The sequence below is a fragment of the Rhyacophila brunnea genome, unplaced genomic scaffold (genome assembly GCF_057557595.1).
Source record: "Rhyacophila brunnea isolate RB1 unplaced genomic scaffold, BYU_Rbru_1.0 scaffold_20, whole genome shotgun sequence".
NCBI lineage: Eukaryota > Metazoa > Arthropoda > Insecta > Trichoptera > Rhyacophilidae > Rhyacophila > Rhyacophila brunnea.
In genome coordinates, this window is record NW_028232860.1 from 20,717,936 (window position 1) to 20,731,853 (window position 13,918).

Below are 13,918 nucleotides of genomic sequence, written 5' to 3' on the forward strand. Positions count from 1 at the left end.
TTTATTCTATTGTTATTATTACATGGTTATTGTTACCATTACAGGGTAGTTTTATAAGTTATCTTGAATTAAATAGCTAGATTTATTATTATAAGCCAACCGTTTAAGCGCTCGCTCATCGTGACTACTATAATCGCTCTTATATTATCAATAATATTTTCATTTGGTTTTACCTTTTTTATCGGACATCCTTCATTTTTAATACCCATCAATTCTAGAGCGGCTGCCCAAAAAACTTTGAAATAATTATTAAGGAGAACGCAAATGTCTTTGTGATGGTAATTGAATGCATTCGGTTTCCATCCACCATCTCCCCATATTGCACCAGTAAAATTAACCTTAAAAAATTAATTTAAAAAATTACGCAAACCCAAGTAGGAAATAAAAACACTGAATAATTATGTCTGAAAGAAGTTTTATATAACATTATAATATAATATACTTATTGTTATGTAAAATGCCTGTCGACTGATTAAAAACATATGCGTGAGAGGCTGTCCATTGATTAGTCATCACACTCATCACCGTATTCAACGTGCATGCGTAATGACTCACTCATGACTGACTCATAAAGTCGTGGATAAAAGCTTCGTTAAAAAAAGCTAGTTATGTATTATTGAGTTAGAGCCAGTGTTTGCAACCTATTTATACAAGCATCAGCTCCGCTTTCAACAAGTCTTACCGCCGTATGCATATAACATAAAATTACCTTCAAACTAAATAATGCCAATTTTCATGTATGAACGCAAATATTAGTGACGTCACTAATATTTATATGTATAGTTAAGTTGTTGTCGAATTGAGATGCATGTCACGCCACAGTCACGCGGTCACGACGACAAATTTAGTCTATGGTTTCGTCATTTTGTAGGTATGTTGAACGATCACCACCTCTGTAAATAATTCAATGATGGATAGTGCCAACTCTAATGTATTAGTATTTTGAATTGTTATTCATTATTAATGCTAATTTCAATTAATTAGCAGTTTCTACGTGTGCGTACGTTAAAATTACTTCGATATTATATTCATAGATACTATTTTGAACAGAACTCAACCTGCAGACCATAGATAATAGACAACAGTCTTACAGAAAATACATAGTGCCAACCGCTAAAAACAAAAAAAAACACGCGATTTTGACGTAATAGTATGTCAAAAATGTGTAGGCATGTAGAATTGATAAAAAACGTTCAAAACGTCATGCAGGTATCGATGCAGTGCAATTCAACGTGAAGTGACCTCGTTGTTGTTTTGGTGATTTCGGTAGATTTTGCCAACTGACAATGTTCATTTAAAGGTTCAAAATGTGCTACGGAATGGGAGCAAGAAAATCGACGTTATATACTTTTTTCCCGTAGCGGCAGCTTACTGCGACGTCACGTGATAGTCCGCGACATGCATCATAACATATTTCGCGCTTTAGTGACGTCACATCTCATCACACGTCAGTGTTATGACCATTTTAAAGAATATATAGGTAGGAACCTTTTAATAATTAAAAAAAAAAATGTCAAGAAGTGTGGAAGAAATAAATAGTTAATATAAACTATAAACATTTTTTACAACTTTACAGTGTTTTTATAATAGAGTTGAGTATCGGACAAAGTATTCCCAATAAATATTTATTGAGTAAACGAACGGCAACACAGGTGTGCTTTCTGCAGCTAATTTCACGTATATTATCTATGGCTAACTTCATTTTTATTATGAGATTGCGAAACAGAATTAATGACGAGAATGAAAAGGGATTTACATTATTTATGATCTCTGTATAATATTATCATTTATACCAATCAACCTATGACAACCCTGATGTTACCAGTGTGTTTAAGGCTTTGTGTCCTATTTACATATTAATAATAATGCATCATCTCATCTATAGATAAATAAATATTCTTCATAAATCATTGAGATCGTATGGCGTGACTAAAAAAGTTGAGAAGCACTGACGTACCATACTATTCGCGCCAATGTCCTGCGTTGTGTTGATGCAGCTAGAAAATCCAGCGTGTGTTCTGTTAATCTTCTTCATGTCCCAAGCAGAGGGGATAGGGTATCTATCTGGATTCTCACATTCTTCGACTCTTTCAACCAATACGCTAGCAGGGCCCTGTAAGGTAAACAACCATAGGCGACAACTGTAAATTAAATATGTATATTGTTTCTTCCTGCATCATCCTGCATGTATCTACCCACCGCCATCTTTAGATTAATAAAGCCTGAGCATAACTTTTTGCACAAGTAATGAGTGGTCCACTTTTCAGCTGTCAGAATCAGATCCCAGATTGCTTGACATATTGATTCGCCCTTTCTCGTTTCAAATTGAATTATAAAAAGTTCTCAAATCAAATATATTAACTATCAGTGTTATTAATAAATAATATACATTCCTGTTATTCATCAGCTGTCAAAGTCAGACTAGTTCTTCACACAAAAACCGGTGGTAATATCGATTTCCAAAAAAATATGTAGCATTGATCTATGCATTACATTTGTAGGAGGTGTGTTAATGCAAGTATATTATTTATCATGTAACTTATGTATTCAAATCAAACAATTCCCTATGTAAACACGACAGACGCGTCAGTATGAGCACTCTATAGAACAATGACAGGTAATGACAGTTCATACATAGACAACAACGGGAGGGGCGGATAAAGTAAGACCAGTCGTTGTGAATGTATCGAACTTGAGTCGGCAATGATCTACCCATTATGTGTGCATATACCTTGACGTAAAGTTATATGTCCTTCAAAAATATACTGAGAATATCTAAGAAGCGATTTGAAGACCATGGTTAGCATGCACTAAAGTGAATATGAAACCTATTCTAAAGAGAGTACATCAAGTCGTGTCCGGAAATTTGTACGTATGCAGTTCGCCGTATTTACTACACTTTACCGTGAAATGTTGTATCAGAAATATATGGTAGTATATTAAAGACTGTCCAACCTTTTTGGGTCGTATTGTACCGAAATAAAATTCTTGGATAAATAAAACACGGTTCTTGACGGTTTACAAGAAGCCAGCAATTTTTGAAAATAGCCGATATACTGAATTATTTGTTAGGTTATGTTAGTTTAAGTTAGGTTAGGGTAGGTTTTCATTCTTGAATTCATGAATTTTGTGAAAATCCTTGACTTGTAGGTACCTAAAAATCTTACAACAACTTTAACAGAAAGACAAAAGAAGACAGTAGAAAATAGTTAACCAATGCTTGCACAGATGGAAATTTCCACTGCCTGTACGCTCGCTAAAAATATTAGCTTATTTTCAGTTTAATTTATTGATATGTAGTTAGTGACAGCTAGGTAGAATGATGTCAGATTCTTCTGGCAGTGTATACGACATTTTATTTAGGTGTTTTTTTTTTTAAATTTATTGTTAATAACCATGTCCTTGCTTTTCGTACAAGGTGGTTGTTTGTAATTTTGAATAATCACAAACACCCAGGTTTTGAGAAAAACACATATTGTGTCCTCACCGGGCATCGAACCCAGAACTTTCGGTTGGGAGGCCAGCGCTTACCACTGCACCACGAGAGCCGCCTTTCATTTAGGTGTTGGTATCGTTAGTTATAAATGACACAGAATAATATGTCTACACTTTAGTAGATATTTTTTTCTGATAAATCCGTACCGTCAAGGAAAGGGGAGATAAGTCAAAACAAAGTTAAAATGATAATACTAACTGTCAATATATATAATATTCATTAATTAAAAATAGTTTTAATACTATCGACCGAGGGTACTCGCGCGTCAATATCATTTTACTCCCTACTTCAATTATAGTTTGTCAATTTATGGCTATGGCCGTATGTTGTAGCTTAACTACTGGGGAATGCCAAAAGAAATGGCGTATTTCAAAAAAAACACTACCTTATTCTTAGGTCAATAATTATTATAAAGCAATTATTATTCATAAGATGTTTATCACACTTGAATGATCAAAGACATAGCTTATAATAAGTATCTTTAGAATCATCTTCAAATGTGTTAATCTTGCCGATTTTTTGAATAATAAAATGCCTAATTCTTGTCAAATTTGGGATCACAGAGATTATCAATATAATTTTTTATCGTGAATATTTTACAAAAATTATCTCGTCATAAATTATTCTTATGGTTTTATAAATGCGTTTAAAAATTAATAAATGTAAAAAATCTTACCACTGCACAGTTATGTACCGAAATATGACTATATTCTAAAACATTAGAGCGAGAGGTTTAAAAGAATACTATTTTATGTAACAAAAATACTTTATGCAGTCATCAAATGTTTAAAATAACCATAAAAGATAATAAGACTTCAAAATTATATAAATAGATTATCTACAACGTTTAAGGAGTGTCCAGAATCATGGTTTGAAAATACAATAAAAACTCAATTTTGACCTACGACGAGCATGTCCCCCCTTAACTTGACTTGGCTTTAAACGATCAAAAAAATTTGTACTTGATAGAAATAATACTGAAATGTCATATTGATTTCCATAGTAACGCACGTATATATTAATAATTTAGTTGCTAGGACCCCAGACCCCTAGTAACCAATAATGGAGTCGAAATAATTTTTCATACAAAACAGAATTAACTGAAAATGAATTCAATTCTACTTAAAGATGGCTAAAAGTATTAAAAAAATGCACTGGCATCGTGTTCTGATATATTCTAAAAGTTTTAAATGTCTAGCTAGTCGAGAAGTTAGTTATAAATCGATTGCAATATTTGTACCGGACAAAGAACCACCGGACAAATAAGAATACGAGCTAAAAAAACGTTGTAAAATTTATTATACTTACTAAAATATCAAACGAAATACATGGGTCAATATAAAAACCAGCCACTATACAAGCTGCTATCAAACAAGCACTAATATTCATTTTCAACTGTGTGATTTTGCAAAGTTTCGTACCTAATATTTTATACCATCAATTGTTGAAGTCGATACAATTTGTGTTCGTTTAAATAAATTAACACTAATTAAATATTTTTATTAGTAGTTATAGCGTGTGCTATTTTTTCATAATACCTACATAATAATATCATTTTTAAATTATTTAGAATTATGCATATTATTATATAGATTAGCTCGTGTAGATTAATATTAAATTACAGTGGAAATCCAGATGATCTATTCATAATAATATAATAAATACTAGCTGAAGTACCCTGCTTTGCACGAGTAATAATTACATTCTTCAATATTAAAATACAAATATTTAGTTATTACGCCTTGGTGACGCTTTTAGCAGTGAACTGTAATTTGAGGATGCTGGTGGATTGGATTGCGGATCTTCTTCTTCTTTCACCCTGTCACGTCCCAACATTGGGGCATAGGGCAAGCACAAGTTGGCGCCACTTCCCTCGGTCCATCGCCAACTCCTGTGCCTCCCGCCATGTCAGACCTGCAGCACGTAGGTCGCTTTTGTAGCATCGCTGCAGGGTGAGGGAGGGCCGGCCACGGCGACGGAACCCTTGAGGGGTTCTTCGCATAGATCGCTTGTGTCATCATGATGTAGGCGTATCCCACTGTCGGGGCAAACCGTCTTACGCATTATGAAATCCATCATGATGATAAAAAAAAGGGCGCAAGTACACATCCTTGCTTGACTCCTGACGTGATTTCAAAAAGGTCAGAGGATGTTCCGGCTGCTCTCACGCGACACTCTGTATTGGTGTAGAGAGCACGTATCACGGCGACCAGTTTCCGTGGGACACCATAGCCTAGCAGAATTTGCCACAGAGATTCACGATGAGGACTGTCAAATGCCTTTTCATAGTCCACGAAGCAGCAGGCGACAGGTATATTCATCTCTTGGTACTATTGCAGGAGGCATCGGAGAGTTGAAATATGCTCTGAGCAGGACTACCCCGGGAACGCTGAGGAGAGTGATTCCTCTGTAATTATTACAGTCTTGTGGGTTACCCTTTTTGTGCAGAGTAACAACGGTACCATCCCTCCAGGCTTTGGGGCACTGCTCCCTATCCCACACCTCGCGCAGAACGTCACACAAGGACGGCAATACAGCGCTCAGTCTGCAGAGCAGAAATTCTGCATGGATGCCATCATCTCCAGGAGCTTTCCTGCGCTTCAGTCTTTTGACAGCCTCTTTAACTTCAGCAGTTGTTGGAGGATCTTTGCAGAATCCCGATGCAGTAGTGATTCCGAGGGCGGTGATCTCCGACGGAATATCGAAGGGATGCAATGGAGGTGGGCGATTCTGGACATCACTGAAATGTTGGCGCCATAGCTCCTGGACCTTTGCAGGTTCAGTGACTGTCACTCCGTCAGAGTTTTGTAATGCAGTGACCACTGGACGTTTCCTACCGCAAATTGCTCTGGTGATGCGGAAGAGAGCACTTGGATTATTCTTGCAGGCAGCAGATTCCGCATCCCGAATGAGGTCATCCAGGCGTCGGCGCTTATCGCGGCGGGCAGAACGCTTTACCACGCGGTCCATTGTCTGGTATTCCGCGCTGCGCTGTAGGTCGTATGTACCATTGTCTCGCAATTCTTTCAGGAGCTTCCTCTTCTCAATCATCTCCCATGTATGAGGTGACATCCAGTCCGGCCTGTGCGTATGCCGCGCAGTAGTTGCAGAGCTCATTATAGCATCCCGGAATAATATCCATTTTCCTTCCAAGGGATCCGAGTCGATGGAAGCCGTGAGAGCTTGAGCATCATATAAGCGCTTCTGCAGCTCCAGCTCATAGGTTGCATGCACACGGGTACTTTTCAGTTTTTCCACATCGAGTCTGACCGTCCTTTTGGGTTTTGGGACTCGTTTGAGGTCTATACGGGATTTCCCGACCAAGAGTTCGTGGTCACTGTGGATGTCTGCACCTCTATATGTCCGCACAATTGATTGATGGATTGCGGATCTAGGGGGGCGTTATACAGAATGCCAGACACTGACATTTTATGTTGAGAGGGCTGGCGCGCGCTGACTCGTATTAAAAAAATACTACACACTAATAAATGAGATATAGAATGTAATGTATATGTATGACATTTTGATTCTTGAATGTTATTCATCATATGACTAAACTCATATGATGAATACTTGATGCTTATTTGCACGTATAAATAGATGATATGCGCGAGTGAAAAGACAATGAAGAGTTAAAAATTGTGTCAAGATCTTTCGCCTCAGAATGATGCTTTAATGAACTTTTTGACATTATATAATTATATTTAATCTGGATTATTAGAAAAGGTAATTCAGAAATAATACTAAATTTGTAGGGAATTAAATTCTATTTTATTCTTTATTGACGAAGGCTGCATAATTTAGAGCAGTGCTCCGCAACCTTTTATCACCCACGGCACACCAAAGGTCTTCCTAGAATTCCGCGGCACACCACACGTAATACAATTTATACACCTAAACCAGGATCTTTGGCGGGTCCACTATCTATCGCTAAGGTCAAAGACAGTGTGATAATCTAAAATAACGTTTTTCAAATGGTGTTCGAGGTAAAATTAATGGTATTGATTGTACGTTTAGTGTTTTTTTTGTATTTATTAATAAATCCACTTGAATTGTGGTTAACGTGTCGGCTTAAAAATAATTATTTGTCGAGTATTGACATAATAATAATAAATTGTATCTTACAATCGCATGTTTTAAAATATTAATTCTAGTGTAGTACAATAGCGCCGCAGGCGATTTTTTTACTATTAGCGCAAATTTGTAATTTGTGTTTATCTCACTTATCTGGTTGACCTGCCACGCCGCCCCCCTGAGGTTAGAGCCCTGTCAGCTCCCCCCTTGTAGGGGTCATGCACCAAAATTACATTAATTTATGTTTTTTTATTTAATAAACAATTTAATATACAAACAACATAACACACGACAAAGAACTAAATATACATATTATTTCCATGTATTTGTATTATCAATATAATAACTAATTAATGTGATAACTGATAACTAAAATTGTTGCAATGAAAGTAAAAGCTTTATATATTTTGACTTGATATTTGAAAGAGAAACCCGAAGCTCTCGGTCAAGACCCTTAAGCAAGACTGCTTATTATTTTTAACTTGAATTGAAAAACTTTGCTCACCTAGATATGTGGTAGAAAATCGGAGCTAAACTGCGATAGCCTTGTCGCTAATTTGAGGATATTCTTTATTAACCGACATCCAGAAAAAAAGTCAGTGGAACATCGGCGAAGTTCAGTTTTAACGTCCTGTCGTTTCTCGATTCAACCAATTACTTTCGAATTTATAGGGAAAGCGCTTCTACAGAATTTTCGGCTTTGGTTGCAAAAGGGTTTCGAATCCAGTCATTTTGATTGTATGAAAGTAATGATGAATTTATTTTGCAGCAAAGTTAAATGTTTTTGAGACGGATCCAAAATTATTTGTTTGTTTTCAATGGTGGTCTGGTAGGTCCTTTGGTACATTTGTAGAGATGCTTGTCTTAACTGCTTCTAATTTATCAGGGCACGTCAATTTATTTTTATTCTGACTTTGCATTATTTTATTAAGTTCATGCAGGTGCTCAAATTTATAATCAGCCATGTACGCAAATTTGGCTATTGTTAAGTAAGTATTGTATAACATACAAAATTATTTATGTTTTTTTTTGGGAGCAATGCACCGCGGCACACCTAGCATCGTCTTGCGGCACACCGGTTGCGGAGCACTGATTTAGAGGTCAGCCAAAATATCTGTATTTTTTTTCATTTCACAAAATGGCGTAAGTATATTTTTTAGATGGAAAAATACTGCCATAAAAATATAATAGAAAAGAATGTACCAAACGTAAAACATCGATTTGTTTGATGATTCGTAGTAAATAGGGATTCCAATCCCGGTATTTCGAGCTATTTTTGATAGATATGAATCCCGGGATTGATAAACATAATCCCGAAATTTTCGGGATTGAATTTTTATGAATTTTTATGGAAAATAAAATAAAAACGAAAATATAACAGAAAAAATACTTTCAATAACAAATAACTACATTAGAAATAAACTGATTTTGAATGAAGTTTGATTTATATCCATGTGTAAGTTGCCGATTCATTTTATTTTTTTAGATAAATTAATAAAAATGAGAAAGATTGGAAAAAAACAATGCTTCGTACATTAACAAAGTAATTCCACCATGATCTCATACGTTTTACGGCAGTTTCATATTTGGCTAACAAATTAGATTTATGAAGAGGAAAGGCCATAAGTACACCATGATTTGCTTTACTATTTTAAATCTCGCTAACCCATTCATTAAGTCTTTACTATCAGAAACAGTAATCTCATATTAAATTCACATTATTATATATATTACAATATCACATCTTAAGATTGGGGAAAACATGGTCTATCGGAAAGGTAATGAAAGAAAATAATAAGTCAGTAGGTAGATATTAAAGAAAACGGGCATCGATTAAATATAGATTTATAGTAAGGCAACGTTAGTGCAAAACGTACCTTGTACGGGTGTGGTAGGAGAAGATAAAGGTCGATCGTAAATGGAAGGTACTACGGGAGACTGACCATGCGAACGGGATAGCTAGTTTTACAAAATTATAGCGGCATGACTTCGAAAAGAGACCAATAAATGGCGCTTCCCATTGAATGGACGCCACAAGCACTATGGAGAAGATGAAGATGAAGATTTAACTCTATGTCGACTCCGTAATTGATATCTCTCACAGTCTTATAGCCAGTCAGTTTAGTCTGATTAGCTCTGACTCTTTTGATTATACTGATCCTCTATTTTGAGACTAAGCACCTTACACTATCGAGATTCGTTTCTAGTCATAAGTGTGGTATCTAGTTGTCAGATATGACACCTACCTTATAGTGGCGGAGGGTGAAGGTAGGCTGTTAATATCTGCCATAAATTGTGCATATTAAACTTTGTTAGTGATACGTATTTGTTTTCATTGAAATAAGACTACAATTCACCGATGGTGTTGGTTAGATTTTAAAATTCAATAAAACCCTGCAAAAACCAAGCCATAATAGAGAATAGTCAAAAACTACTCGTCTATCTATAAAATATCTAAAATTATGCAATTAAATCACAAATAACTTATTTTTTACCTATTTTAATTTGGTTGAGGCAGCGTCTCTATAGGATTTGTTTCCCGAATATCCATTTTTGTCGAAATCAACATTTTAATGCAGTTCAATTTCTTTTATCGAACTCTACCGAAATCATTTATAAAAACAATATATTTTTATCTAGGAACAGAGTAATTTTTTTAAAAAACCCGAATACGCCATGTTAAGTAACAATTACTCCGTGGTGTTCTCCCGAATGTCCAACTATTCGTACCTGAATATCCAAGTTAATTTCGGTCGAAATAAATCTCTGGCTGAGTTTTTATTTCCCGAATATGACTTTTAGCCAATCAAACCGCGCTGACGCCGTGCATCTCGCTCCCACATTCACGCTGTCTAGCTCTAAAATAATCACGCCCACTTTAATAATTTTTGGCCGTCTGGAGTCCTCTTTCAAATTTCGTCTAATTGATATTGTTTTTAAAGTTTCTATTGTTTTAATAGTGAATTCATCAAATTTGAAGAGATAATTTATAGTTGATACATCACCAGTTTGCCCTGAACTTATAGTAAAGTTATGGAAGTGAGTATTTTAACCTAAATAACTGCATTTTGTTTTGATAAATGACACAAAATCCCAACGGTTATATGAATTCTACAGTATGACCCGGCAACTACTGTGACGTAAAAAATAATTATTATTTCAGATTATTATTAATCAAACATTGTTTGTCTTTATTTTACTTTTAATCTAGGTATTTCTATGAAAATAAAGGCGATGCTATTATTTATTTTTGAATGCGCAGATAGTTAATTTAATTTAATATGTATTTTAGTAACTATTTATTTAGTGAATATTATATACTTAGGATATTGGTACCTACCTAATATTAGCAGCCAATGGTAATTAATTTATAGATGCTATTATTTTGTGTTGTCATTCCAATAGTAAATATATAATATTTATTTGGTGGTTTGTAATAAGTTTAATTATATAGATACGAGTATAATTATATAGATATAATAATAGAGATATAATAATATAGATATAATAATATAGATAGTTTTTTTTTTTTTTTTTGGAAAAAGTATTAATATAAAATTGTTAGCAAGTACGAGTAAGTACCATCATAAAATATTGGAGAAATCCGTGATGTTGGTTAGTAATTGAAGTAGTAGATACCTACTTTTATTTAATAACCAAAAACCGATCGCCGATAGTCGCTTGATTTTGAAGAATACTGATGAGCAGGTATTAAAAGGCCAATAGTTAAAGTTTGTCGTCATAAGTATGTCACCTCGTAGCATAGTGGATAATTCGTGGACTGGGTCGTAAACCCAGGAGATGCAGGGACGATTCCTGCCGGGTGTCTTACTTTTTTCAAAAAGATTTTTTCTATTGGTTATAATATCGTCACTGTTCTGGCAGAAGACACTAATTCGAAAAAATGAAATATTGAGTTAGTACCAAAATGTTCCTTATTTAAAACTTTACCGTCTGGAAACCTTCTTAATAAATAAACAGTCTTTATTTTAAAGTCATCCTTTTTACGATTACTTAATAAACTCACATGATAGACCATTATTTCAAACATTTTAACAACTTCAAAGTCAAATTACTCAAAACTAGTATTCTCCAGTTAGTGTGTTCTGCCAGAACAGAGACGATATATCGTCACTGTTCTGGCAGAAAACACTAATTTGAAAAAATGACATATTGAGTTAGTACCAAAATGTTCCTTATTTCAAACTTTACCGTCAGAAAACCTTCTAAATAAATAAACAGTCTTTATTTTAAAGTTATCTTTTTTAAGTTTACTTAATAAACTCACATGATAGACCATTATTTCAAACATTTTAACAACTTCAAAGTCAAATTACTCAAAACTAGTATTTTCCAGTTAGTGTGTTCTGCCAGAACAGAGACGATATTTTCTCAGAAGTGATTTTAAAAATGATGTATGTTCAATTATTAGGATGGTACATTCTTAAATCTTCTGAATTATTCGTTCAATAAAAAAATAGTTAATTACTTAAAAACTATTTTATTAGGTACTTAATCCGAAAAAAACCGAAAAAGCGATTGCCGCATGTTATTATTACATACGAACTTCGGTGATTACGATCATTAAGTATTTAAATAATAGAAGTAATTATTAGCAATTATCGTGTAAATAAATATAACATTTGAGGCGCGTACTTTTTGACCACTCAGTAATCCGTGGGCCGTGCAGCAATACGCTCCGGTCTTAAATCCCGAACGTCCTTGTCTTTTCCTAAATATCCATTATTCTGAGAGAGCGCTAAAAAATTCCCGAATATCCACAGTGAGTACTTGTAAATAAAACGTATTTTCTGTGCATTTAATGATTTATACCAGTATATTATTCTTGGAATCTATTTTTAGATAATGTTGCAATCATACAGTGTAGAAAAAATGATTGATACATCTACTGATATTTAAATATACGACAATGAAATTTGTTTTTCGTCTCCTGTAAAATTGACATTTGGTCTATTCGGGAAACAAATCCTATAGCGACGGCAGGGCTAGAACTTAATGAATTTAAAAAAATGAACCTACAGTAACTGTGTACCTAGAGTACCTATGTATTCTTAATACAATAAGTAATAAATCCAAAACAAATAAGTATGATAAAAAGGGTGCACAATTTTGTTGTATCGACCAAAATATACCACAACTATTATGGTTTGGTTTAGGCAGGGTTTAATTGATTAAAAAAATAACCAACACCATCTGTAAATAATTGTGGTCTTATTTCAATAAAAGCAAATACGTATATTTAACAAAGTTTAGTGTGCACTATTTATGGCGGATCTTAACAGTCTATCTCCACCCTTCGCTACTACCACCATAACTGAACTAACCATTTGGAAAGTTTATCTGGTTATTTGGTCGAGCGAGTTATCTTATTTTGTTAATCTGTTTTCGTGTACCGTTTGAAGTATTCTCTGTTATTGTTGATTAATCCTTATGAACTCGGAATAGATACTGAAACTGGAAGTGTTTCTATTTTATAAATACTATAACTGGCGACCAACGTGGGCCCAAAGTGTTTATATGTTAAACTATATTCGCGAGTTAAAGGAAAATATATAATAATGATTTTACATAAAACAATAAAATTACTTGGCGATTTGTAGATTTGTTGTGCAGCCATGCACCGTGCAAAAGATATGGTAGCCTGTAATTTCACCTTCCAACGCTGTGCGGGGAGATTTTATATTTAAAAATGGAGCTTAATTACTAATGGAATGATTTTATTTAAGTTAAATAATATGAGTGATTCTATACAAAATAAGTGGAAGTGATTTTGCTTAGTGGGAACCAACAACCCAAGCCTTGTCAGCATATAGGCTACGATATAAGATCTGACCTCATTTTTATAAATATTGATTTCACCCACAGTCAACGCAGTATCCAATTATCGCATACGTCAATAAATAGCTGATACCAATTTATTAAATATCCATTTCATCTATAGTCAGCGCGGAAAACTATTTTTGCATACTGAACTAAATTTATTAAATATTCATTTCACACACATTATTCAATTGTTGATACATCAATAAATAGCTGATCACAATTGATTGGAGATGCACTCCCATATCGCGCATCGTACTGAAGGTTCTTCTACCGTGCCTCGGACCACTAACACCTCTCTCTCGCGTTATTTATTCTTGTACCACTTGTATACCGTTAAAAACTCTCGACATAAATCAACTCGCTCGAACAACAACTACCAGTTTTTCATCTCAATACCCGAATTCCAAACTTATGTTAGCCACTTGCTCAACCTATTAGGTACATACTCTGACTCCAAATACAAATTGAAAACAATATTATTCATATTTTCCAGACCCAGGATTC